General features: G+C 39.9%; 1 protein-coding gene across 5 annotated transcripts in view; it reads left to right on the top strand.

Annotated features, from left to right (window-relative positions):
- The first annotated feature begins 1,651 nt into the window (after positions 1-1,651).
- LUZP1 (leucine zipper protein 1) overlaps positions 1,652-25,730 on the top strand; it is an 82,873-nt gene continuing 58,794 nt past the window's right edge. Inside the window, exons 1-2 of one of the 5 annotated variants that reach the window (XM_073233382.1) lie at positions 1,652-1,858; positions 5,443-5,490. The gene's annotated coding sequence lies outside the window, so the exon portion shown is untranslated. Of the gene's footprint in view, positions 1,859-5,442; positions 5,491-7,612; positions 7,719-8,296; positions 8,801-22,667; positions 25,179-25,730 lie in introns of those variants that run through there. The other 4 variants (XM_073233384.1, XM_073233381.1, XM_073233383.1 and 1 more) reach the window with 4 other exon arrangements.

The following is a 25,730-nucleotide window of genomic DNA, read 5'->3' as shown; positions in this document are numbered from 1 at the left end:
GGATGTCTTTTGAGCATCTTCTGTGGGACCAATACCATACCCCATAATGTGGAGGATATAACAATGAACCCAAGTTAGTTCCAGTGTTAGTTAAGTTATGCTAACTGCTGTAGAGAGAAATCCTGAAATTTCAATGTCTAAATATAATGAAATTAGTTCAGTGTTTACCCCATTCTGTCAAATGACTGAGTAAGACTCAGGCTGACCAAGACTCTGCCATGTTCAATATGTGGCTTCTAAGATCACCCTGCTGTTGGCATCAGTTGACAGATGGGAGAGAAAAGAGAGAGCTTTAAGAAAGCACACATACTTCTTAAGTTCGATTTGGTCTGATATGTTGTCTCCTCCCATATCCCACTGGTGAAAACTAGTCATATACTTAATTGCAAGGGGTGCTGGAAGATGTAAGTTGGGCTGCCTTTCTCTGAAACAACTCTACACACCTAAGGGGAACATCTTTGGTTAATTAACAGCTGACATTGTTCTAGTTCACACAGAACTTAAAATTATTGAACCTTATAAAATGGCTAAGAGTACCATGCAATATATACTGTGGCCATGAGGATGGAAAAGGTATTCCTTTGTTTACAAGGAACCGTGAGCAAAATGGAGTATTTACATTAAGGACCAAACATATTTGTCCAAGAGGGGAATGGGCTATTATTGGGAGAGAAAGAGTTCATCATAATAGGAAGTATTCAAGCAGAGGCTGAATTTTCACTTGGTTGAAGATTCTAGGAGTCAAGATAGACAATTCCTACCAGTCCTTCCAACTTTGAGCTTCTGTGCTAGGTTCCATAGTCTTCTCTGAGCACGCATTTTGCTCCAAGTTCCAGGTGGGGTTTTGGGGACCCCAAGAATGAATGAGACGAGGTTCTGGCCCTCAGGGTAGTGGAATGGTCTGAGCTCTGGAAATAGGACACTGGAGTTTAATTCCTAGCTCTGTTGGTTTAAAGCTGTGTGACATCAGAGAAGCCACTTGGCTTCTCTGGTTCTCAGTTTCCTTACTTATGAAATAGCCGCAACAGTTATCTTCATTGATTCTGAGGACTCAGTGACACAATTACATTTAGAGCCTTTGCAGCACAGTGCCTGGTATGTAGTAGTAAGGACTTAATTTTACTGGCGGCGGTATTTTTATGACCTTGGGAAATCCCTTCTTTTTTTAAAGTCTCGCTTTTCTCATCCATAGGATGGAGTTAATAAACTTAAAACCTGGGGTTGGAATTTTGTTGTGTTTTGGGGTCTGGGATCTGCCATTTCGTCTCTCAGCTTCCTTATGGCGAAAGCGGGTCACATCATACTCACTTTGTAAGGACTCAGATGCCATTGGCACCGTTTGGGGACAGAGGAGAAACCTGAATGAAAAAGGACGCGATTTCCTGGCTGCGCTCCCGGGAAGGTTTGTGCTGGGTCCCATCCCCCCGCCGGTTCTGCTCAGGAAACGTGGAGAGAAAGCCAGGAACCAGGCCTGCCAGGCCCAGTGGCCCCTCAGCGACATCCCCCCTCCCTTGACCTCGACTGCAGGAAGCCAGCTGGCGGGAACGCCCTGCCTGGTGGGTGGGAAAGGCCGGGAGCGCGCCGGCCCCGCCGCTTCCCAGGCCCGCGGCGCGCGGAGCTGTCACTGCGGCAAACGTGCCTCCCTCGGCCGCCGCGCGCGCTCCTGGTGCCGTCCGCGCGTTGGTATATCAGGAAAGCGCTGCAGCCCGACTCCTGGGCGGTCGCAGCGCCGAGGCTGAGTCCCACAAGCGCCATCGCTCCAGCCGGCGGCACCGAGCCCACGCCGCCCGGGCTGGGCCGGGGAGGTGTCCAACCCTCTCTTTTGGGAGGTGAGACGCCGAGGCCAGAGGGTTTGTCGGTGAGTGGTCCAAGGTCATAGCTAATAAACAGCAAGGCCAGGATTCCACCCATCGTCTGTTTGACTCTAAACTTTGTGCCATGAATCCGTGGTCCAGGCGCAGGCTCTTGGTTCAGGAGGGTTCAGCCTACAGCATCTTGAGAATACCTCTGTAGGGCTCTGCTCTAACTCTGGAGGGACTCGGGATTCTACTGGATCCCAAGACTTTCTTCTAGAACCTGAGAATCTTTCTATAGAGGCCTGGGAGTCTGTCTGGGGATTTGAGGTCCTTATGGGGCCCTGGTGTCTGTTGGTGAGGTTCTGAGAATCTCTCTGTAAGGTCCTCCATGGTGTGGGTTCTAAACCTGGCTTTAGGTTTAGGTTTAGGGTGCCTACAAACACCCTGAAACTATAGGCAAGATTTTGTGGATCTGTCTGTATACATGCAATTCCTGGGAGGTGGTTCATGAATTTCAGCAGATTCTCAAAGGAGGCCCTGGAAAAACATTGCTTTAGAGCATCCAGTGTTAAATAGACTTTGCTCCCTTCTCACCAATAAGAGTAAGGGCAGAATAAGATGCAGGAATTAAAAGGCAGATATCTCTATTAGATGGAGCATGGGCTTTGGAGTCAGGCATTCCTGGGCTAAAATCCCAGCTTTTCTACTTACCAGCTTTGTGACCTTGAGCAAATTTCTTAGCCTCTCTGAGGCTCAAGGCCAGCTCCTCTAGGAAGCCTTCTCTGTGTCCTGGATTCAGTTAGGTTCTCATTCTACATCCTCCAAGCCCTCAGAGCATCTGGCTTGATACTTTGTGGCACTTAATACAATTATTATTAAGTAACTAATTGTGTTTAAATTGTCTTGTCTCTGAACTCCACCAGTCATAAGCTCCAAGAAGGCAGGTGCCTTGGCTGTTCATAGTCTGTGCAGCCTGGCACATGTTAGGTTCTCAGCCATTTGTTAGGAAATAAAAGAGTAAAGGATTAGAGGGATGCATGCCGTGTGCTGCACTGGGGCAGAAAGGGATCAGAAATGATAAAGCATAGCTCCTGTTCTTGAGTAGGTCTTCAGTGAGTGGGGGGAATAATAAGACCCTGCAAGGGTGGTGGTTCTGCATGCACAAATGGGGGATAAGCACTAGTGGGGGAAGCACCAAGAGACCCAAAGAAGAGTGAGACTCAGTCCTCAAAGAGCTGATATGATGACTTCCCTTTGTATTGTGTGTTTCAGTTTATATAAAATAGCTGTGTATACCCTTATCCCACAGAGATGGAAACTGCTGCTGAGAAGAGTTGAGTGACTTGCCCAAGGCCACCCAAGCAATAATGGCTTCGCTCCTGAGCTAATAGCTCATTTGCATAGGAATTTACCCAATGCCTTCAGAAATGGGACTTAGATGTTATGAAAGTCTTGGTTTAGATCCCACTGGATGTGAGACTTTGGGCAAGTTGCTTTACCTCCTTATGCCTTATTTTCTTAATTTGCAAGATGGGAATAATAACCCCCCTACCTATATGAGATAGTATGTATAAAATAACACGTATGATGCTTAATTTGTAGTAACAAATCCAGAAGTGTTTGTTGAATGAATGAATGAAATACATGTATTGATGGGTGACCTGAATTATGAGGGAACTTAAAATCATACTATTAGGTGATGGTGGGAGAAACTGAAGGTGATTTTATCCCTTCCCATTCTTACTTTCTATGATTCTGATGAAACTTGGCACTGGCCTCAGCCACATTGTTATAATTTACTGTTGCAAACCAACAAAAAGTATACCAATCCCAGGCTTGGTTAACTTTCTTTTTGTACATATTTTTACTGCTTTTTTTCTGGTGACCAAGTAATATAAGCTCCTTGTAAAATATCTAAATTGCAGAAAGATATAATGAGGAAAAACGAAAGTGCAAGTTTAGGCTCAGTAGATATAAGATACTGACGTTGTTAGTCTTTGGGAGGTCAGGGAGGGGCACAGGACTGGGAGCAGAAAAAAAAAATCCTTCCGGCTTAAAAATCTCTCCTACTGGCCTTTCTAGGGTGCCTGGGAATTCTGTTAGGAATCTTGCCTTTGGCTATAGCATTGAAAGTTCAAGCGCTGCTAAGAGCTTGTGGAGTGAAGGGAAGAAGATGAGAATTGTCTGGCGAGGGCTTTTTCTGAACTGCCTTGAAGAAGAGATGGAACCTATTCTACATGTGTGAATGGGGGATAAGAATAGATGCCACTTTCTGTGTCAGTCTGTACTGTTCGTTTGGTACCCACTGCCGCAGATAGGCCTTGTAGCTGTGTTTTCATCCCTTTCCCTTCCCTCTTAGCAATTTATAGTCTTTTCTTAAAGTTTCTGCTACACACACACACACACACACACACACACACACACACACACACATGCATGCACACACAGAAAACCGAATCTAAAAGGACAAAAAGGTGGAAGCCTTATATTAGTTCTCTATATCCTCCATTTTTTAATGCATATAGTAAGTATATTATCAATTAAACCATGGGATCCTACTACACCTGTATTTCTGCAACTTATCTTTTCATTTAACAATATCCAGTAGACACCTTTTCTTGCCTATTTATGAAAATCTGGTGTTGGGTATTTTCACTGTAAGCATCTTTACTACAAGCACTTGAGCTGCAAACATTTTTGTATGTAACTCATGGGCCATAAGGCGATTTTGTTATGAAAGATAAAATCACAAGAACTAAAAGAGGAATTTTCATTAAAAAAGATGTAATGAAACATGGAAATTAATAACAAAATTAAAAAGACTTTGTTGTGAAATACAAAACATTTGAATCCACTTAAAATATATATAGATTCATGGCAGGATTGCACAAATAACTGATTTTATTTGTGGATTGTACCCTAAACATTTGTCTTCAAAGTCTTTCATTCATAGTGTGCATTTTTATTCCTTGTTGATTTATCCCCTCGTTCAGCATCACACTTTTTCTTTTTCATTACAGTCTCTTCTTCATTAAGAGAGGTCTCAGTTTCCAAATCCTCGGATGTGTATTTGTAACTGAGCTTTGTCTTGCTCTGTGAAGGCTTTTACACTGCTGTTTGTTCTTGGCATATTGTCACATCTTCACTGATAGATGTTCCAAAGGTCTATGGGAAATGAGGGATCAAAACTGTGCCACCATATTGACCACGAGGGCTAAGATTTATATAATATATAAATAGGCATACTGAGTCAATGGAGAAATGAAACCAAACTGTCAACCAGTTATTTTTTAATCTTTTACAGCAAAATTGCCTTATGGCCAATTAGTTATGCAACAAAAATGCTGGCAGCAGAGATGTCTACTGCAAAGATGCTTATGGCAGAAGTATCTAGAACTGAAGATCTACCACATTCCTTTTGCCAACTGAGATTCTTGAGGTCAGCACTATTAGCCCCACTCCTGGCCCAGAAGCCAGCACATGAGGAGTCTTACTGGGAGGACATGCTGACATAGTAGCAGCAGTCACCATATCCTGGCATGAACCAGGTGCAGCCTGTGAACTAATCTCTTTCATATGTTTATTTCATTTAATCCTCACAGTCACTGTATGAGACAGGTACCATTAATATCCCCATTTTTTTCAGGTGAGAAACTGAGGTGCAGAAACTTGAAAGCCCAAAGTCATGCATCTGGTAAGTGGTGGAGCTTAGATTTGAATCCTGATTTGTCCTGTGCCAAAGCTTTTGCTGTGAATGAATGAATAAGTGGTTGACGGAGTCATGGGTCCCAGGGAGAAAGTTCTGCCTTCAGAAACTCCCCTGTATGTACCGGGTTCTCTCTTCCAGGGGTTTGTAATGCTTGGAATCAGCATCAGCACATAGGAGGGACTCAGAAAAGGCCCTTTCTTTGCCTGCAGCAATTCTGTGGCCATGCCTACATTTATGGGAAGTGGCATTTTTGAATCTCCTATTCTAAAAATAATCCACAATTTGTTAGGGGCCCTTGAGGACCAGCTCAGGCATTTCAGAATAGCCATTTGCCTGTCTGCAGTGCAGGAAATTAATCAGAACCCCAAACCCTTTCCCTCTTCCCACAGGCCAGCATTCAGGAAACGCCCAGTGGCCTTGCTGCAGCTCTCCTAGAGGACTGTGAAGATGCCAAGGGCAGTTTAACACAGATCCATCTCTCATTAATGAAAGTGAGAGGAGAAAGGCATGAGAGAGAAAAGGGTCAGCATCTACTGCAAAAATCTTGCAGAGAGAACTTGAAGCTGTCCTCAGCTTGTAGGAGTGCCAAGTGACAGAGACACCTTGGGGCATCACATGTGACTTTGCAGAATCTGCTTGGGGTCTCAGCGCTGGAGTGGTGGCTCCTGTTCTGGTGGCATTGCTCTGCAGGGCTGCTTTCAGTGAGCTTCTTCCTTCTCTCAGGACCTCAAAGTCTTCTACTATTAAATGATTGGGTGGATTATCACTGGGGAGGCACAGGATGTTAGGAGATAGAAATAATATCGATAATAATAATGAAAATAAGAATGATAGCTATGTTGTTTGTGGAACACTGCCTGGTCCTTTCCACATGGTGTCTTATATAATTTTAAAACATTACAAGAACTACATTAACATCCCCACTTCACAGATGAGGAGAATGAGGCTCAAAGACAGCTAGGATGGGCCAGAACATGGGCACATAATCCCAGGGTTTTCTGGCATCAGAACCTAAGCTCCACAAACATGTGTGAGTTCTGACCTTCAGGAAGTGAGAAAGTGCTAAGAAACAAATGGAAGGTCAATGTGATACAAGTTAAAACGTGTTTGTGCTCACATCAGAGTTAAACACAATGCCACTGGTGTTCTAAGGAGGGAGAGTTGGCTTCTGGCTGGGAGAAATTAGGAGTTGTAAACTGAGATGAGAAAGCAAAGGAAGAGCATGAGCAAGGGGCAGATGTGGGAAAGCAGTGGGTGTGCTAGGGGAAGTTTGGATAAACTTTACAGTGTGTGTGTGTGCGTGCACACGTGCATGCATGTGTGTGTGTGTTTAAAGGTAGGAGGAGATCAGACCAAGCCAGGACTTTGGCCTTTATTCCATAGGCAATAAGGAGCTTACACAAGAGATGTCTCAAGAGACCAGCTATGCTGCAGTCAGAGAGGAAGCAGCCCTCAGTTCATCTGTGCCCTGGCTTGTGAATACAGCTTTGTGTTAGTATGTGGGAGGGCATCTGTAGGAAAGGGTGTCTCTGGCTGAGGGTCTTGGTTTCCCCTCAGAGACCTCCTCCCCACTTCTGTGGACCCCACACATAGTAGGTCTACAGGAACTATGTATTAGAATTGTTAGAGGGACTTTTGAGATCATCTGGTCATTGACCCTCCCCATTTTAAAGAAAGTGAAAGTGGGGAACATAGATAGCAAAAGACTTGTCTAGGATCACACAATGAATTAATAGCAGAGCTGGGGACTGGAACCCACGCCTCCTGGGTCCAAGCTGAGTTCCTTTTCCGCATTTGCTGAGTAACATAAGTAGTATTTGTTGAGTGATTACTCCATACCAGGCCCTGGGCTAAATACCTTTACATGGATTATCTCAGTTAATCCTCGCAAACCCCCCGAGAGTGCCCCTCTTGAAAGCAGGACGTCTTTTCTTCCATTTAGATTTTCCACCGCGCCTAGCACAGACTCTGGGCGCTTAGCTAGGCAGGCAATAAAAACTTGGCAGAGTCCAAGTCCCAGGAAGGGGACAAGCGCAAAGGGGGCGGGGCTGCGGACAAAGCCCCTCCCCTCCAAGGCCCCGCCCCAGAACACTTGCGTCACCAGCAAGCCCCGCCCCTCATTGTCAGTCCCGGGGAGCCGGAGGAGGCGCCGGCCGCCGGGAGCGGAGCACCGGATCCCTCAGCGGGCGGGAGCGCGGGCTGGAGCTGCCGAGGTGAGGGGACCGCGGGGAGGCGGCGGGAGAGCGGCGCGGGAGGCCGGGGTGGGCGGGCAGGAAGGCAGGGGGAGAGGAGGGTGCCCGGAGTGCTTGGTCTGCCGCGCCGAGGGGCCGGGGCACCCAGGGGCGACGAGGCAGAACCGGCGGGCGCACCCCGGAGCAGTTGGGGTGCGTGTGTGGGGAGTTGAGGTGGGGGCAGAGTTTGAGCGGAATTTTGGAGAAAGGGCTTGGAAGGGGAGATGTTTTGGGGCGAGACCTTGGGAATTTTTTTGGAGTTGGAGATTTTTCTTTTGGAGGGGGAGGGAAGGATCTGAGAGACTTCTTGGTGGGAGCGAGAATGTGAGGAGAAATGTTTGGGGCAGAGAGCTGAGGGGACCTTTGGGAGGGCGGGGAGAGTTTTGAGGTCGAGTTTGGGGCTGGGGGAGGGCGCGCGGGGCCCGGTGGGGGCGGGGAGCGGCGCGGCCGGGCAGGGGGCCGGGACCGCCGGGGAGGGGGCTGCGCGGGGCCCGCGGGCACCCGGGGAGGAAGGAAGTGATCTTACAGGAAGAGCCCGGGAGCTCCCGAGGAGGCGGAGGGAGGTTGGGGAGCGCTCGGGCCGGTGTGCGGGACCGGCTGCGGGAGCGGGCTGCTGGGGCGCGGGCCGGGCGAGGAGGGGTCCCGCCGTCGCCGCAGCTGTCGGCCCGCCGCGCCGGCCCGCGTCCCGGCGGATGCTGGTCTCGCAGCCAGACCGCTGGGCCGGGAAGGAATTCGAGGCATTCGCTTTGTTTAAGTTGCCAGTAGACAGTCCTTAGGACTAATTAATGGTGGAATCTGCAGGGGGACGCGGTGAGCCTGGCCGGGGCCGCCCCCCGCCCGCCGGCTCGGTGAACTTTCCGCAGCGCGCGCGGCCCGCCTCCTGCGCACCCCCACCCCTGCTCGGGCCGGGAAGGAGCCATGGCTTCCCGAAGCGCAGGAATGAAGTGCGGTTTCTGGGCCGGTGGCCTCTGGTCGCGGAGGCTGCCTGCAGGCTGCCTGCAGGGAAGCCGGCGTCCCGGAGCGGCCGCGCTGGCGGTTCGGAGCCCGCCTGAGACCTCTCCGAGGTGCCTGCGGTTTCTGTTAATAACCTTGGAGGAGGCTCTGCGAGCCGAGAAAGACCATCTTGCTTTGGAGCATCTGTTTCTTCACCGCGTCAGCCCCTTTCCTAACAGTGCAGAGCTTGTTGTGGCCTGTTTCGGAAATGCCGAGACTGGTGCTCACACTTGAGGGTGGGAGAGGGGAGGAGAATAGGCACCCCCCAAAAATTCTGCAGTGTTTTCTCTGGAAAGCCAGATTGCGTGCACATTCTCTGTCGCACCTTTTTTGACTTGAATGACCTTGGGAAAATAATTGTGCTTCTGAGCTCCTGGTCCCTTATCTGTTGATTGAGTAGAAAGTCCTTTCTGGACCTCCCTGCCTTTTGGGGATATTTTTTGAGGTGGGATTTGTTCAGGACATTGTACAAACTGCTGCAAGTTCTGCTCTAAGGAGCTGGCCTACTGTCAGAGCCGGTGGAATTCAGATCACCTAGTAAGATTTTACTACCTCAGATTAGGGAGGGAGGGGTTTGGGTTTTAAGAGGATATTTCCCTTTGGAGAATCTGTACAGTATGTTCCAGATTGCTTTCTGTCACTTTGTGTGCAGCTTTGATGGCATTCGTGTGGTTAAATTGAATAACCTCATAGAAAATTCTTCTCGTCAGAAATAATTCTTTTGCTCAGAATTCCCCTTGGGGCAGATTAACGTTTTGCTTAATTTACTCAGAAGAATTTCCCAGGTTTCTAAAATTAAATCACTTTTCTAAACATAGTAACTTAACGTTTGAAAAACTGGAAATAGGGGGTTGGGGAAAGGAGTTGATTAGAGTATGAAGGCAGCAAGTACAAATTCATTGTTGTCCTGTCATTTCTTATAGGGATTGTGAATTAGCCTTAACAGGTGTTTTCTTACTCTTTGTAATATAAGACTAAGAAAGGGCACTAATACTGTGCAGTTGCCTACCTTGTGCCCAGTAATTGTGCAAGGTAGTATATATCTTGTATCATTTTCACAATAATGCTGTGAAGTGGTAGCTGGCATCCTTGTTTCACAGATGAGTAAGCTGGGGGTCAGCAGGTAAAGTGATGTTCCCCAAGTTTATGCATACAACAGGGAAGAAGTGGAGCTGGAATTCAAACCCAAGTTTGTTTCTAAGGTCCATGCTTATCTTTGCTATGCATGCTGTGTTAGTATCTAGACCTTTAACTCAGCCACTGGGTCACTGTGAATCCTAGAATAAGTCAATTAAGTCTATTCCCCAATAATGTTGCCTCCTTTTCTTCCAGCAGTGTTATCAGTATGCTTTTGAGATGTTGTAGGTTTTCGATAGAAAGACAAACTTATAAAGTTGTGGTAGTGGTATGTCCTGTATGCAATATATGCTTAATACTTTTTTTCTTATGATGAAAGCATTTGTGCTAAGATAAAGAGTACCTGGGTGATCATAGATTTCGTTTATGTAATGAAAGATGATTGGGTAGCTAATGTCTTTCCACTGTTGAGGGCATCATTAAGGTGACATTCATGGCCAGAAACTGAATTATTTTTCATATAAGACAGCTTTTTTGGGTCAGTATCAGCTTGTGAGTAAAGCACGTTACATACAGGTAGAACCTAGATAGTCAAGCTGAAAGATTTGGTATGAACTTTGATGCATATCATAGATGCTCAGTTAATATTTGCTGAATGAATGAATGCATACATTCTTTTTAAAAAAATCAGCTTTATTCAAGTGTAGTTTACAATAAATTTCACCAATTTTAAGTGTACAGTTTGATGAGCTTTGACAAATATGTACAGTCATGTAATCACCGCATCTGTCATCATTTGTTTAAACTGTGCATTATCATTATCTTTTTTGGTATTGGTTAGCAGACTGATTCCTGGGAATGTTGTGAAGTTTCTGTGTTCAGATTCAGACTGGTGAGATCAGAGTGAATACGAGAGAATCGGTGTGCAACTTCATAGGAAATAGGAAAACCTTAGGTATTTAATGGTAAGAAGCATGGGAAGAATAAGAGAGGCAGAGATGGGAACACTTATAAGATCAGGGGAAAGATAAAGTTGTGAGGAACTGGGTTTTCGTTACTTTTAGGACAGGGGATACATTGTGGGGGAAAAATTAGCCAAAAATTTGTTAAGGAGTTGTACTTTTTGGTTTTCTTTTTGAAATGGTATCTCCTGAAATATAAAACTTAATGTCTTTGGCTATACTTAAGATGTGCTTTACACATTATGGTTGTTCAAATAATTCTTAAGGGCGGGGATACAATAAAATGATTGAAGGCCTTCCACCTGTGACAGAATATTCTTTGTGTTTCTGTCTATCTTGTTTTAGCTAATATTCCATAAAGGGCATACATTAGGTAGAAAGTGTGTCTTGCTGGGAAGACATAAGATTATTTTTTCCTTTTCATAAACCTGTTGTAGTCTGGTTTTTTAGCTCAAGTCTCTGTCTTAGAAAATGCTTGAAACCTCTGTTACTGAGCTGTTAGAAGAAGCCTCGTTTTTACATCTTACTCCTTGTTTCTCCTTATCCATTCTATTTCTATATGTTTACCATTTATAATCCTACTCCCACCTCTGAATCTTGAGAACAGAAACTCATCAACCATCAGCTTTCCATATACTGTTAGGAAATAGTAATTAAATTAAAATACCAGTCTACCAACTCAACATTTTGGGTGATGACAGGGAGAAAATAATAACTCTAAGAGGTAGTCATTATTATCTGCTTTATACATGAGGGAGCTGAGCTCAGAGCAGTTATTGCAGCGCTAGTGAGGGGCAGAGCATTGATTTGAGCTCAGATATGATTGATGCTCAAGTTTGGGATCTTTGTTTCATTTTACTTTCTAGTGTACTGGGTTTGTGGAAGCAAAGGAAGAACTTAAAAATAGCATATTAAAATATAAGCCAAAAGATAATGAGCATTGCTAATCTTTTTAGGCATTGCTGTTTTCATCTATTCCTTTCTTAATTTCTAGAGATACTTCCTTACATTCTAAGAAATTCATAGCTCATCCTTTATTGCATATTCCCTTCCCAGACTCAACATTTATTCTTTATAAACAGGGTACTTTGTATTCACTGGCTGTTTGACTTACCCCTCCCTTATTTTATATGTATCTGACAGTTTCTATCAGGTTAATCTGTCAATCAAGACCTTTCATAATTGTATGTGCTCCTCTCTGGCATGTGTATGCCCATCTGGACAGAGTAATATTTTAAAAACATTATTAAAAGTTTGAATAATATTAAAAAATTATCACAACCTTTTTTTAAAGTATATAGATATACCCTTGTAACCAGCACCCAGATCAAGAAACTGTTACAAGTACCTAGAACCCCCTCAATTGAGTTCCCTTTCTGTTCCTGCCACCCTTTCACTTGATAGGGTGACTTCTAACAGCATAGTTTAGTTTTGTCTATTTTGTACTTTTGTAAAAATGGAATCATACACCCATACTTTTGGATGTGGCTTCTTTTATTCAACAGTATGTTTGTGAGTATACAAAAACTTTTAACGGTTTTCTTCTGGTCTTAGAATAAAACCCATATTTAAACTCTTTATCTTGGCCCATAAATCCTTGTATAACCTGGCCCCTGCCTACCTTTCCAACTTCATCTTATGCCGGTCTCATTGTCCGTTGTGCTTCAGTCACACTAGCTTCTTATTTATTTATGTATGTATGTATGTATTTATTTATTTATTTTGCTATCATTAATGTACAATCACATGAACATTATGGTTACTAGACTCCCCTATTATCAAGTCCCCACCACATACCCCATTACAGTCACTGTCCATCAGTGTAGTATGATGCTATAGAATCACGACTTGTCTTCTCTGTGTTATACTCCCTTCCCCATGTCTCCCTCCCCCTACATTATACGTGCTAATCGTGATGCCCCTTTTTCCTCCTTATCTCTACCTTCCCACCCATCCTTCTCAATTCCTTTCCCTTTGGTAACTGTTAGTCTATTCTTGGGTTCTGTGAGTCTGCTGCTGTTTTGTTCCTTCAGTTTTTTCTTTGCTCTTATACTCTACAGATGAGTGAAATCATTTGATACTTGTCTTTCTCTGCCTGATTTATTTCACTGAGCATAATATCTTCCAGCTCCATCCATGTTGTTGCAAATGGTATGATTTGTTTTCTTCTTATGGCTGAATAATATTCCATTGTGTATACGTACTATATCTTCTTTATCCATTCATCTACTGATGGACACTTAGGTTGCTTCCATTTCTTGGCTATTGTGCTTCCTATTTATTTTTAAACTTAAGTTCTACCTCAGGCCCTTTATGCTTCTGGCTCTCTCATCCTTGAACATTCTTTCCCCTGCTTTTTGCTGGCTGCCTCCTCCAAGCCTCAGCTTATTTATCAGAGATACTTACCCCCATCATCTTATCTTGCTAGTCCTTTCCCATTATTCCTTTTATTGGAGTCTGTTGACTCCCTTCATAGCACCTATTATAACTTAAAATGATATATCTGCTTGCATGATAATTATCTGTCTTACCCACCAGACTTCACAGGAGCTGGGAGCTCACCTATTTTGTTCACCAGTTTATAACTTGTATCTGACACAGTGACTGACATGTAATAGGTATTCAATAAATATTTAATGACCACAATCCCAGTTCAGCACCTTTGTTCCCATACTTTTGTCCTTTTTTTTCCTCTTAGGCTGTTTAACTATATAGTCTCTTTTACCCTTCAAGGCCCAGCTCATTGCCCACTGTAAAGTCTCTCCTGATTTAGCAGTAGTAAATCTCTTTCCTCTAAAATTTTGTGACATTTATTGCTGATACCCCTCATGTTCTTGGTAAGTCACACTAACATGTATCTTACCTACCTAGTTAGATCAAAAGCTTCTTTCTAAAAAACCTTGGAGCTTGTAATGCAGTACCCCTCATATTCTTGGTTAGTTTTAGTTGTATCTTAATTACCTAATTTGGTCAGAAGCTAAATTGTCTTAGCCAGTACTCTCCTCAGTTCCTTTCACTGAGCTTTGTGCGTAGGTCTTCAGTAGAGTTTTTGATGATTTGTCATAATGATGCTTATCTATAGGTAGCAGTTTTAATTTCTCAGGCTTTTTAACATGAATTTTATTTTTACTAGAATTCTTAGCTTTTTCTTCAATCCAAAGACTGGGAGTGCCCCTACTGCTTCAGAAGCTACATCAACTATTAGGGTGTGAAAGTATAGGCTTGGTGCCACAAAGCACATCTTTGGAATCTGTCACTGGCAAAGAACTAACTATGCCCAGTTCCTTGGTTGTCTGATGCTCTCCAATGGGAGTTACTAACTGAAATGAAATACCAAGTAATGCCTCATTTGAGTATTCTGTTGAATAACATTTGATTTTGATGTCAGTAATGAAAATTCTACGTCATTTAAATCTATTTAAAGCTACCTTCTCTGACTAGTCAGTAATCTCTTTCAGTAGTAATTCTTTCATTAAAGGCAGAAGAATGTATGTATTAATTTTGTATGCACTTAAAGCTAATTTAAATGCAAATTTAAATTAGTAATAACTGGAATGATTTAACTTAATACACATATTGCATAGTTGGGTGGTAAATATAAAACTTAAAAATGCTTTAAATACTATGCATTTTAAAGCAGTGATCATGTTGACTTTCATGATGGAACTGTGTGAGAAGATTGTGGCATAATTTAGTAAGTTTTTATGGAAACATTGGAGCAGAGGTTCTTAGGAAGTTTCTGAGAAACACTGGAGTGATTTTGTTAACTTTCATAATCTGACTGTTATCTTTTTAACAATTTAGAAATAGTTTTTGAAATCAGCCTATTTACTTTTTTTTTTTCCCTTGAGAGGGCATCTCTCATATTTATTGATCATATGGTTGTTAACAACAATAAAATTCTGTATAGGGGACTCAATGCACAATCATTAATCAACCCCAAGCCTAATTCTCAACAGTCTCCAATCTTCTGAAGCATAGCGAACAAGTTCTTACATGGTGAACAAGTTCTTACATAGTGAATAAGTTCTTACATGGTGAACAGTGCAAGGGGCAGTCATCACAGAAACTTTCGGTTTTGATCACGCATCATGAACTATAAACAATCAGGTCAAATATGATTATTCGTTTGATTTTTATACTTGATTTATATGTGAATCCCATATTTCTCCCTTAATATTATTATTATTATTTATTTATTTAATTTTTTAAATAAAATGCTGAAGTGGTAGGTAGATGCAAGATAAAGGTAGAAAACAGTTTAGTGCTGTAAGAGGTCTAATGTAGATGATCAGGTGTGTGCCTGTAGACTAAGTATTAATCCAAGCTAGACAAGGGCAACAAAACCTCCACGGATGCAGAAGATTTCTCTCAAAACACGGGGGGTGAGGTTCTAAGCTTCACCTCTGTTGATCCCCAATTTCTCACCTGACGTCCCCCCTGCGACTGTGCCTGTCTTAGGTTGTTCCTCCCTTGAGGAATCTTACCCGTCTCTGGCTAACCAGTCATCTTCCGGGGCCATACAGGGAAATGTAAAGTTGGTAAGTGAGAGAGAAGCAATATTCTTTGAAAAGGTTAGCTTTTTACTTTGCAGATTTATGCCCTGTAAATCAGCCTATTTACTTTTTAACTTTTTTTTACTATACCTGGGTCAAAATAAATAGTATAGGTAGAATGCATTTACATTTATCCATACTTCAGACCAACACTAAACTTCAATAACTAGAAGTTTTCTTTTGAAATGTAAGGTGACAAATCATAAATTATTCATTACAAAAAAAGTGATTTTCAGAATGGATCACAATGCTAGTACATAACCCAATCTCCTACACTTCTATACACATTCACAATAGGATTTTTCATGACCCTGGCTCCTGGGCATCCTGAGATCTTAGAGGACATTTCTGAATCATTACATTTTATTCAGCTAAGGCGCTATTAACTGTGGTTTGTTGTAGTTTGATTCTTTGATAATTGGTTATCCATTTGTGTCTCATTCTTTTGAACATTTTGGTTAAATAGCACTTTATCTCATAAGGTTATTAAAAACTATATAGTTCCAGTTCTGTAGCCTCCGAAAGCTTCAGTTTCTCCATCTTTAAGATAGTGAGAGTGGTTGTGAGGACTAAATAATTTAATGTACAAAACAAAATCTTTTAGGTCATAATGCTGGCACATAGTAAATATTAGTCATTATTTCAGTTTTACCATTGCATTCTTGTTTATTTGAAGAGTGGATGAAAAATTCCTTCTTTTTATTACTTTTAAAATTAATATGACTTAGTCTAAAGTCAGATAACATTTCAATATACTGGCAAACTAGGAGAAATCCAAGAATTTTTAGAACTGTACTAATTTTTGATGAAGCTAAGCAGCTTTTTCAGTGACTAATTTCCTTTGATATATTTGTTTTTCTTGACTGGCTGGCTCAACCTTAGCCTAAATGTTGGTTATATGATTGTAATTGGTACAAGGAAGAGATAATTTCTGGATATTTTAGCCAATCCTCCCTTATCACTTAAGAGAGACCCTGCAACTGGAAATTGAGACTGTTGGTAAGATAATATATACTTTTTCAGACCATTATAATTTTTGAAAATTATCTTTAAATGTTAAGTTTGGTTATTGATTTTTTGGGTGGTGATATAAATACTGTTAGATATTTACTTTTGCATATTCTAGGTACAGATCTCAAGTGCCTGTTACAATGCTAGCTATAATATCCATTTGTCAGGCACTCTCCTGAGCATTTCATATGCATTAATTGATTTGTTCATTCAACAAATATTTATTGAGTGCCTACCATGTGCCAGGCATATAATCTCATTGGATACTTACCACATAAATGAAATAGGTATACATTTATTATTTTAGCCCCTTTTCACATATGAGGAACTGGGGCAGAAGCTATATATCTTGTTTAGACTCACAAAGCTGTTGAGGGTCAGATTTGGGTTTTTTTTTTTAGAATGCCAATTGCTGAAATCTTGGCAGGAATTACTTCAATGCCAGATTTTTATCTTTAGGAGGGGGCATCAATCAATTTTTGAAGTTTCTGATAGATAGGTTACAGCCAAGGTGATTAGAGCAGGGTGTGTTAGGCTAGATAAGCTAGGCTGGGATAATTTCCTCTCTTAACCCAAATCCATCTTTAAAACAACAACAGTAAAATAATTAAAAAAAACTTTGAAGTTCCCTCTTTTGGAGAATTCCAGTTCACCTAACTAGTATGACCAAAATATAAAATTTCAAGAGGAATGGATATAAATATTAAACAGTGCTCCTTCAGAGGGGTGTCTGTAAGGTAATATGATGATTGCTTAAAAAATTTTTTTTTAAATTAAAATATCATTGATATACAATCTTATGAAGGTTTCCCATGAACAATATTGTGGTTTCAGTGTTCACCCATATTATCAACTCCTTACCCCCCCATTGCAGTCACTGTGCTTTTTAAAAACAAGTATCAGAAGTTTCCAAAATGAAACTTCTAAGAAGTAGTTAATGTATTTATTTTAAAGAGACTTCCAAACTGTGAAATATTTGACATACTTTTTTGAATTTGTCTTTAGAAAGCATACTGCATATTCTTCATTCTAGAAATTTTCATTTTGGGGGAGTTATGCTTAACTTTTGGAGATAAACAAGTTTGGTGAATGAAGTGAGTAATCAGTATTGTTTTGGGTCACTAATGAGATGTAATTCCAAAAGCTGGAGACTAGTTTTGGATGTGTGAGGCTTGTCTTTGAGAAGCCTATAAGTAGTTTCAAAAAGATTCTGAATTTGGCAGTATTGTTGGGAAGAGTCTTGCTTCCCAAGATGACTTGAATGATAGCACCCATTTTGAACTTTTATAAATAAAAATCATTGCTTGAATATGACTTGTTTAAACTTGTGTTATGGTTGAATTGAAATTCTTCAATGAAAGCATTATCTTTGTTTTAATATCAACATGTTTTATTTATAGCCTTTAAAAATTAGTCTATCTTTTTTGGTCTAAAAAAAAAAAGGGAAAAATGTAACAGTTTTAATCTGTTGTGAAGCAAATCTGTATAGGACCAGACTTGAACTTTTATGTATGATTAAAAGGTGAAATGTATTTTCCTGACCCACTTACCAAGGCATTATTTTTATAGTTTTTTTGCAGAGCCTGAAGAATTCAGATAGAAAAATGGTATCCTCACCTTGGTCTGACAGTATTTTCTTGTTTCTAAACATAAAGAAATCTTTGTTTTTATCCAATTTCAAGTTAACTGGAAGAGGCAAATGCTGAGCAAGAGAAATGAAATTAACTTTTTGGTTCTTTAAACTCTGGAACAGCTTTATCACAAATGCTCTGTCTTTCTAAGTACCTGGGTTTTTTTATCTGATTTAGGCCATTTTGGTGATTTGTATTAAGTATCAGTGAATAAGCAACTCATTTAGGTCTTATAACTGAAATTTTTCTATGGATTCTTAGTCACTGAAGACTAATAATGAAGCCTACATTTATTGACCATGTACCAGGCACTGTACTGAAGTGCTTTTATATCTATTTAATCTCCCTCTCAACAACCCTTTGGGTTAGATACTGTTGTTATCCCCATTTAGTAGATGAAAAATCTCTAAGATGCAGAATCTGTTTGCTCAAAGTCAACACAACCCGTGGATGCCAAGCTGGGATTTGATTCCTGAACAGCTCTTGGACATTACATTGTTTAAGAGTACATAACGATTTTATGAAATGTGTGTGTTTACGATCATTACTCCTTTAAGTAAATTAGGTCAGCCATTGGCTTATGTTCCCTAGGATAAGAAGAGTACCATTTTTAGGTCTTGATAAACTTAAAGATGTATTAAATGACTTTAAAATGGAAGACTCTTTCAGAGTATACAGAATATATTATAAATACATATAACTAGGTTGTTTTTGTAGCAATGTAGTGGTCCTTGTTAGGTTTATCTCAGGAATATCAGTTTTTTATGCTTTCTGCCACAGGTGGGCTGGAATGCAGTATGACATATTCTTAATATAACTTGATAATAAAATTACATACTTTCCAGCATAAGCTAAATTTTTTTTAAAAGAACTTGAGGACTGATGACTATGTTAGACTTTTTGTTCTAAGATTGTATTCTAAGACAAAAAAGAGACTATAATGATCTTAAAGAAGTGTGATAGAAAAATAGGTGGATAGTGAGGCAGTTAATGGAGCAGGGAGGAAATAATACAGCAACTGAGGGATAAAAGTCATAAAGATTGGCAAGAGGAGTTGGGTTAGAGCAGAAATATTGGGAGGTAGAGGGCTGTTCATTTAGTGGGTACCATCCAGAAGAGTGCAGAGAATCTTCAGGGAAGAGAGGTGGAGAAGAGAGAAGGAACACTGACTTCAGTTACATTTTTGTGATTGTTTCTCATCAAATTTAAAAGCCAATAATTTTGTTAACTCTGTTCAGTTTATAGTACTTGTTTTGTATTTAACTCAGGGCTGATTAATGTGGGTAAAACAAAAAGACAAAACAAAGGCTATATATAGCCCTTGTTTTTAAAGAGTTTTAAACTTCTAACTAGGGAGACAGTGCCCATGTTTTCAAACAGTTCCATAACAATATTGGTCCATACAGTATATAGATGCCAAAATGCGGGATGTTGACTAGTGGTTCCAGAGCTTGGGTTTCATAAACTAGTCATATTTCAAAAAAGCTTTTGTTTTCCAAGGACATGAAAATGAAAAACAACTTTCTCATCCACTATCACCATTTTATAAAAGAGGGATCACTTTAAAATAGAGATGTGAAAGGGCGTCATCTCAGATGAAAGGATTTTTTATACTGAATAATTTAGCCTTATGAAAAATTTACTTTAGTATTCTTTGGTGAGAATGTCACAGAATCTACAGTACAGTGGTGACTGCTCTAAGAGGTCTGTTGTTATGCTATTAACATGTTATTTTGACATGTTATAGTTTACTACTGTTAGGTCTGCAGTGGTGTATGATGGCTTCATGAAGGGACTTATACTAGAGTTTTAATTACAGTGATAGACGGATAGGATTTGAATAGGCACAAAGGCAGGGGATGGTTTTCTAGTCCAGGGCAAAGCAAGAACCAAGGTACTGAGATTGGAATAAACTTGTATTATTGACTGAACCCAAGAATACTTGTCTGATCCAATAATATAGTATAGATTATGGACTAGGAGGAGATAAGATTAGTGAACAGTCTTGAACATTATAATGAGGAATTTGGACTTGATCTTGCCAACATTTAGGAACCAGTGAAGGTTTATAAGTACGGCAGTGACTCGATAAACTTAGAATTATAGACTGATTAATCAGGAGGTGTTATGTAGATTATTGGAAAAGGGGCCAACTAAAGATGTTTCAGATATTTAGGTGCAAACACTATCAGGACCTGAATTTAGGGAGTTAAGAAAAGGAGTATATTGGATAGAACGTTTAAAGAAGGGAAACATAGGACCTAATGATATGGAGAAAGAAAGTAGATACCTCTAAGATTCTGAGATGGGTAAATTTGAGGAGCATTTGTGATATTGAATTAATTGAAATTGGTAAGTGGGGCAAAAGGCTTTTTGCCTCAATTCCCTGCTAACTATGTTACTCTACATCCTAGTGCTTTTACAACTCCATTTACTTGAGATCTGTTCAGAGTCTCTAAAATTGCCCTGGGATTGAGCTGGAAGTTAAAAGGTTTCCTTCATTTTGGAAATACTTATTTGAAAAAAAACAACAAAAACATTTCAAACCACTAACCATTGTGTAAATTCCTAGTTACGGAAATTGTACTCTAGTAAATAACATCATCCTTAGATTAAATATCAAGTGCAGAAGAATTTTTGGAATGCATTTATTAGAGATTTTTGTTTAACAGAATTTGTCTTATGTACATTAACAGCAATGTGGCAATAAATTGGTTTACCTTGGACGCCTTTATAATGATATTAGTTAAAATAGTCTAATTTCCATCATTGCAACATGTCATAGTAGAATATATTTTCTGCCATTTCTTTAGCATATACTGTGTAACAGTTACCTGACATCTATTAACTCTTTAATTTTTACAACTACCTCATGAAATAGGTATTGTTCCTACTTTACAGATGAGGCAACTGAAGCTTATAGGGGGTTTAAGAAATGTCCCTGGGGGACTGGGAGAGTTAGGATTCTAGATCACTGTGACACGAAGCCTATGTTCTTTCTGCTACTCTGTCCTTGGATTAGACATCATAAGAATAGGAATAAAGAGTGGGTTAGTTGAGATAATTAATTAGGCAGTAATTCAAATCAATGAAGTACTTACTACTGAAATATTAACTGGTGTTATCGATCCTTTCATATCCTGTGTGTGTGTGCGGGGCTAGGGAGAAGGCTTAAAAGACCAAATAGGATCTATAGCTCTAGTTTTAGTTAAGAACATTAATCTTTTGAATAATGTCCCTAATATCCTTTTGAAAAGCTTTCAGTAGATTCTTATTCAAAACAAATGTCTGAATCAGAAAGCAAAAAACCCCCTTACAAACTGTTGTTTGTGGCTAATGAAGTTAAGAAAGTTTCAGGGTCCAGCTTCTGGGGAAGTGGGATTGAACTCATTCCACTTGCAAATGTTGTTAGGGCTGGAGACTCACTGTCAGTGATATTAAGTACTTTTTTTTGTATGTTCCTCTCTCTTCATTTCCCCCCATCATCTGTAGGTATAAAATTCTTTAGCTGGTTTTTCTTCATGTTTACCACTGATAATTACTTCAAAGTTCTGTCTTTTGCTATCTCCTCAGTATTATAAAAAGCTCAGCCTCACCCCTCTCCACCTCATCCCTGATGTTCCTTGACCAGCTGCTTCCTTCTTCTGTGCTGGGTGGAACCTGGCCACAAATGTGAGCAAAGTCCTAGGCTCTTAATCTCTTTTCCTAACATTTCCTCCATCTCCTAATCCATAACTGAAAACAAGATTTTTCTCTAATGAATACTACTATTCCTATTTTTGCTGGTTGAATACTCTGTGAATCCTTGGATGGGGGAACAAAGTATTACTAGTCCTTCATTGTTATTTCCATATTGTTGATTTGCCATTTTGCATGGCTTCTAATTTTTCAGAGTCCCTCCCAGATCCTTTCTCCATTTTCATTTTTCATTGTGTTTCTCTGGTGACTTTCAGGATCCACGTGGATCACTTTTTCTCCATCCCATTCCCTAGCATCCACTTTGTCTAGTACCTAGTACCTTATTCTTACATTTGCTGTCTTTCTCTCTTGCATCCTTAGTTTCATTGTTTATTGAGTCCTTCCTTTCAGATTGTGAATACACTGAGGTCTTTCCTATCCTAAAACAAATAAATAAAATCCCTCTGCCTTTCTATCTTTTAGAGTTATTGCCATCTTTATTTTTTCCTTTATTCGCAAACATCTAAAAAAAGGGCATTCTGTATGCAGCCTTTCTTTTACACTCATTCATTCTTTAACACTTTCCTGTCTTGGTTCTGTCCCCTATGCTTTACTGTAAATGCTCTTTCAGAAGACCCGATGGCCATGTATTCAGGCATTTTCATAGTCTTTGCCTTCTTTAATCTCTCTGCAATATTTAAGCTATTGATTATCTTCCTCCTTGAACCTCTGTTCTTTGACTAGAGTTAAAAATATATATGTTTGGCCTCAGCTAGCCTGCTAAGACCATTTTACCTGTAACTTGGCTAGTTGTTGGACTCTGGTGTACATCTTTTGGCCTGTACTGACTAGCATAGAAGGGGTGGAGCAGATTGGCACTGTTCATCTCATAGTGCTTTCTACCTTATGGGCTTTTAAGTAAATAATTGATTTGACTTGCTAGTCTCCCTGTTCTCTCTTCCTCTCTCCCTGATCTTGCTGTGGCTTGTGTGTGAAATGGATTGCCCACTTGTGGTCTTGACTCTGGGTAAATACAAGACATGTCTATTCTAGAGCAGACTTTTGGAAAGAGTGATATGAATTGAGTTCTTTCGTAAACTCATGTGAGATCTGAAATACCCTAATTTTGGGGAAAATTTAATGAATATTAGTGGCCTTAATGAGAAAATTTTTATGGCTTTTTCTCTTATTTTAGTGTGATTTTCATGGAAAGTTATGAGAAAGATCACAAAATCATGAAGATCTCAAATAGAAATTAAAAATAGGATTGATATCACAACAAAAATAATTACACTGAGAATATCAATATTTTAGGACTTCCAAGCCCCACTTATTTTCAGGAGTATTTGCTTTAACAACACTTCACTGTGACAGTTCCCTGGAGTTTGTTACTAGGATTTTGACCTGAATTTTCCAAGACAGTGTTAGAAAGTTGCAGAGATGTCTGGGAAGGAACAGCATGTACAAATGTAGGTTAGGCTAATACAAATTTAGTAGACCAAATTTTTGAGGTGACATGATTTTTTTGAGAAGGAAGCAGTACGAGTAATGCCACTTTGTTGTTGTTTTGTTTTGCTATATTAAATGGTCACTGAAGCCTTGTATCCTGAAATTTTTTAAAATTAAGGTATCATTGATATACAATCTCATGAAGGTTTCACTTGAACAACATTGTGGTTACTACATTCCCCCGTGTTATCACATACCCCATTACAGTCACTGCCTGAAATTTTTTTTATCCTTAGAGATTTGAGTCATTCTCTGTCCTCAGATGTTTATCACCTTCCCTGACAGGAAATGGAATTTTTCAGACCAGAGAGATGATAAAGACCTTTGGACTGAGTCGGGAGGTTCTGGTTCAGCCTTTGTTGTTATCTGGCTATATAAACTTGAGCAAGTTGCTTTATTCTTTGAGCTTCAGATTTGTCAAATGAAAAGATAGAGCACATAATTTCTAAGAAGATACCACTGTTTTAATTTTAGGTTTTGATAAAATGTCACACACAGTGACTCTCAAGTCAGTTTACCAATTAATCAGAAATGTGAGTTTGTATTGAGATAGCAGTTTGTGACAGTTTCTATTAAGAGAAAAGAGTTTGCAGTATGACATTTGACACGTAAGAAATACAATGTAGCTATAAATTTGAAATGGTAGAGTAGATAGATGCTCACATCAGTATCAATGTTCATGGATTATTAATTAACTAGAAAAAAATAACCAAAGTGTAGAGATGCTGAAATGTGAAATTTAATACATATGTACATTTCAAGATTATATGACAGCTTTAAGGCAAAATTTTTTAGGTGTTTGTTTACGTGGGTAATAGGTAAATTGGCAGAGTGAAATAATGTTAACAGTAGTAGCTAACAACACTGGCTTAGTACTTACTTTATGCCAGCCACTATACTCAGATGAGAGTCCTTAAACAATTCTCTGTGGTATTACCCGTTTTACAAATGAGGACATTGAGACACAGTTAAGTAACTTGCCTATATTGCTCTTAAGTGACATATTGTGTGGCTAGGTATGTGTGACTTCAGAGCCTCTGTTCCACATAAATGTGTCTGTTATGTGTTAATCTCAAAGTACATACAGATAATGGTATATGGTGGTGGAAACCAAGTAGAATTCAAGTATTTGTTGAATGTTTGACTAGGTATTGTCTTTGCATTGTTAAACCATGTGCTGTAATATTCTAACGTAATTTTCATTACACAAGTATGTTAATTTAGTAATATACACTCACATTTATTGATCACTATGGCCTGGATTTGAATTCTGGGTCTACTATGTGATTTTTGTGTAAACTTGGGAGAGGAACTCTATCTCTTTGTGTCTCAGTTTACTGATTTGAAAAATGATATTTGCTCCCCAACAGCGAAAAATGGTATTTTTCTCAGTACTGTTTCCTTCTCGAAAAATCATGTCATATCATAAAATCATCTCCTTCTCAAAAATCATGTCTTCCTATTGTGAAATATAAACAAGTTCATTGCCAAGGACTTAGAATTACACAAAGTAAACATACGGTAAATATTAGATATTATATTATGTGTTTAACTTTCCAAATACTTTACATAACATTTCCTTCAAGTAATATTCCTGTGAGAGAGGTGGGGTCTAGGGTCTAGCATATTTATATTTAGTTCCATTTTACAAATGAGCAATCTGTGAAGGAATTTGTCAAAGGACACTAGAATAAAACTAAATGGAATAAAATGGAAAAGATTATTTAGCCCCAGTCTGAAAGAGAAAAATAAATGGTTTGGGGTGAGTGTCATAACAGTCACATGTCTTGTAGAAGTAGGACAGACCTGTGATGTTTGGAATGAGAAGGAAGGTCATTCTCAGCTACTCATCTTTCTGTAGTCCTTGATTCTCTTTCTGCTGTTAGAGGGAAGATGGAGAGGATGTTGCTGCGTCATTCCCGAGTCCTGGTCTAGCCATCTAGCAAGCTGAGAAACAGCCTTTGAAGGGTATCAGATTCACTAGAAACTGAGAAAACAGCTTACCTTTTCTATGTGGAAAAAAAGGTAAAATGAGTGGGAGATGTGAGTTACCAGTATGAACTGTTGCTGTCATGTGAGTTTCATGGATTTAACTCTTGAATTGCTTCAACTGAATCCACTCTCTTATCCTGTGTCAGTTTCCTACAGTTTAGAGGCATTTTTAGGATCTAAGTGCTTCTAGTTTTTATTTTTTATTTTACCAGCCTTAAGTGGCTTGATATCTGTCAGCTCTGAGCACCTGATTTTGCTGCAGTGTATGTTGCATGATCTCTGCTCGGCACTGCTGTAACCAGATCTTGGTCAGACTAGCTCCTTCCTTCTCTTTGGTGAAAAGATTTCTTTGCAGCTCTCCCTCAGGCTAGTCTGCTGTAGCATTGGAGGCTTTTTCCTACCACTTGGGGAAACTTGAAGAGAAAAAAAAAGATTTTGAGATATCACCTTATGTTGGGGCTTCTTGGCTACAATTTCTCCAGTTGTTAGCCTTCCCTTAGGTTTAATACATAGAAACAGTGTCTTCAAATGTATATGTAAGAGATTACTACTGTTAGGCACTGAAAATGCACAGTATAAAAATTG

Source organism: Manis javanica, chromosome 4 (genome assembly GCF_040802235.1).
Source record: "Manis javanica isolate MJ-LG chromosome 4, MJ_LKY, whole genome shotgun sequence".
Taxonomy (NCBI): Eukaryota; Metazoa; Chordata; class Mammalia; order Pholidota; family Manidae; genus Manis; species Manis javanica.
Note: the sequence above shows the minus strand (reverse complement) of the source record. Positions and strands in the feature narration are given on the sequence as shown.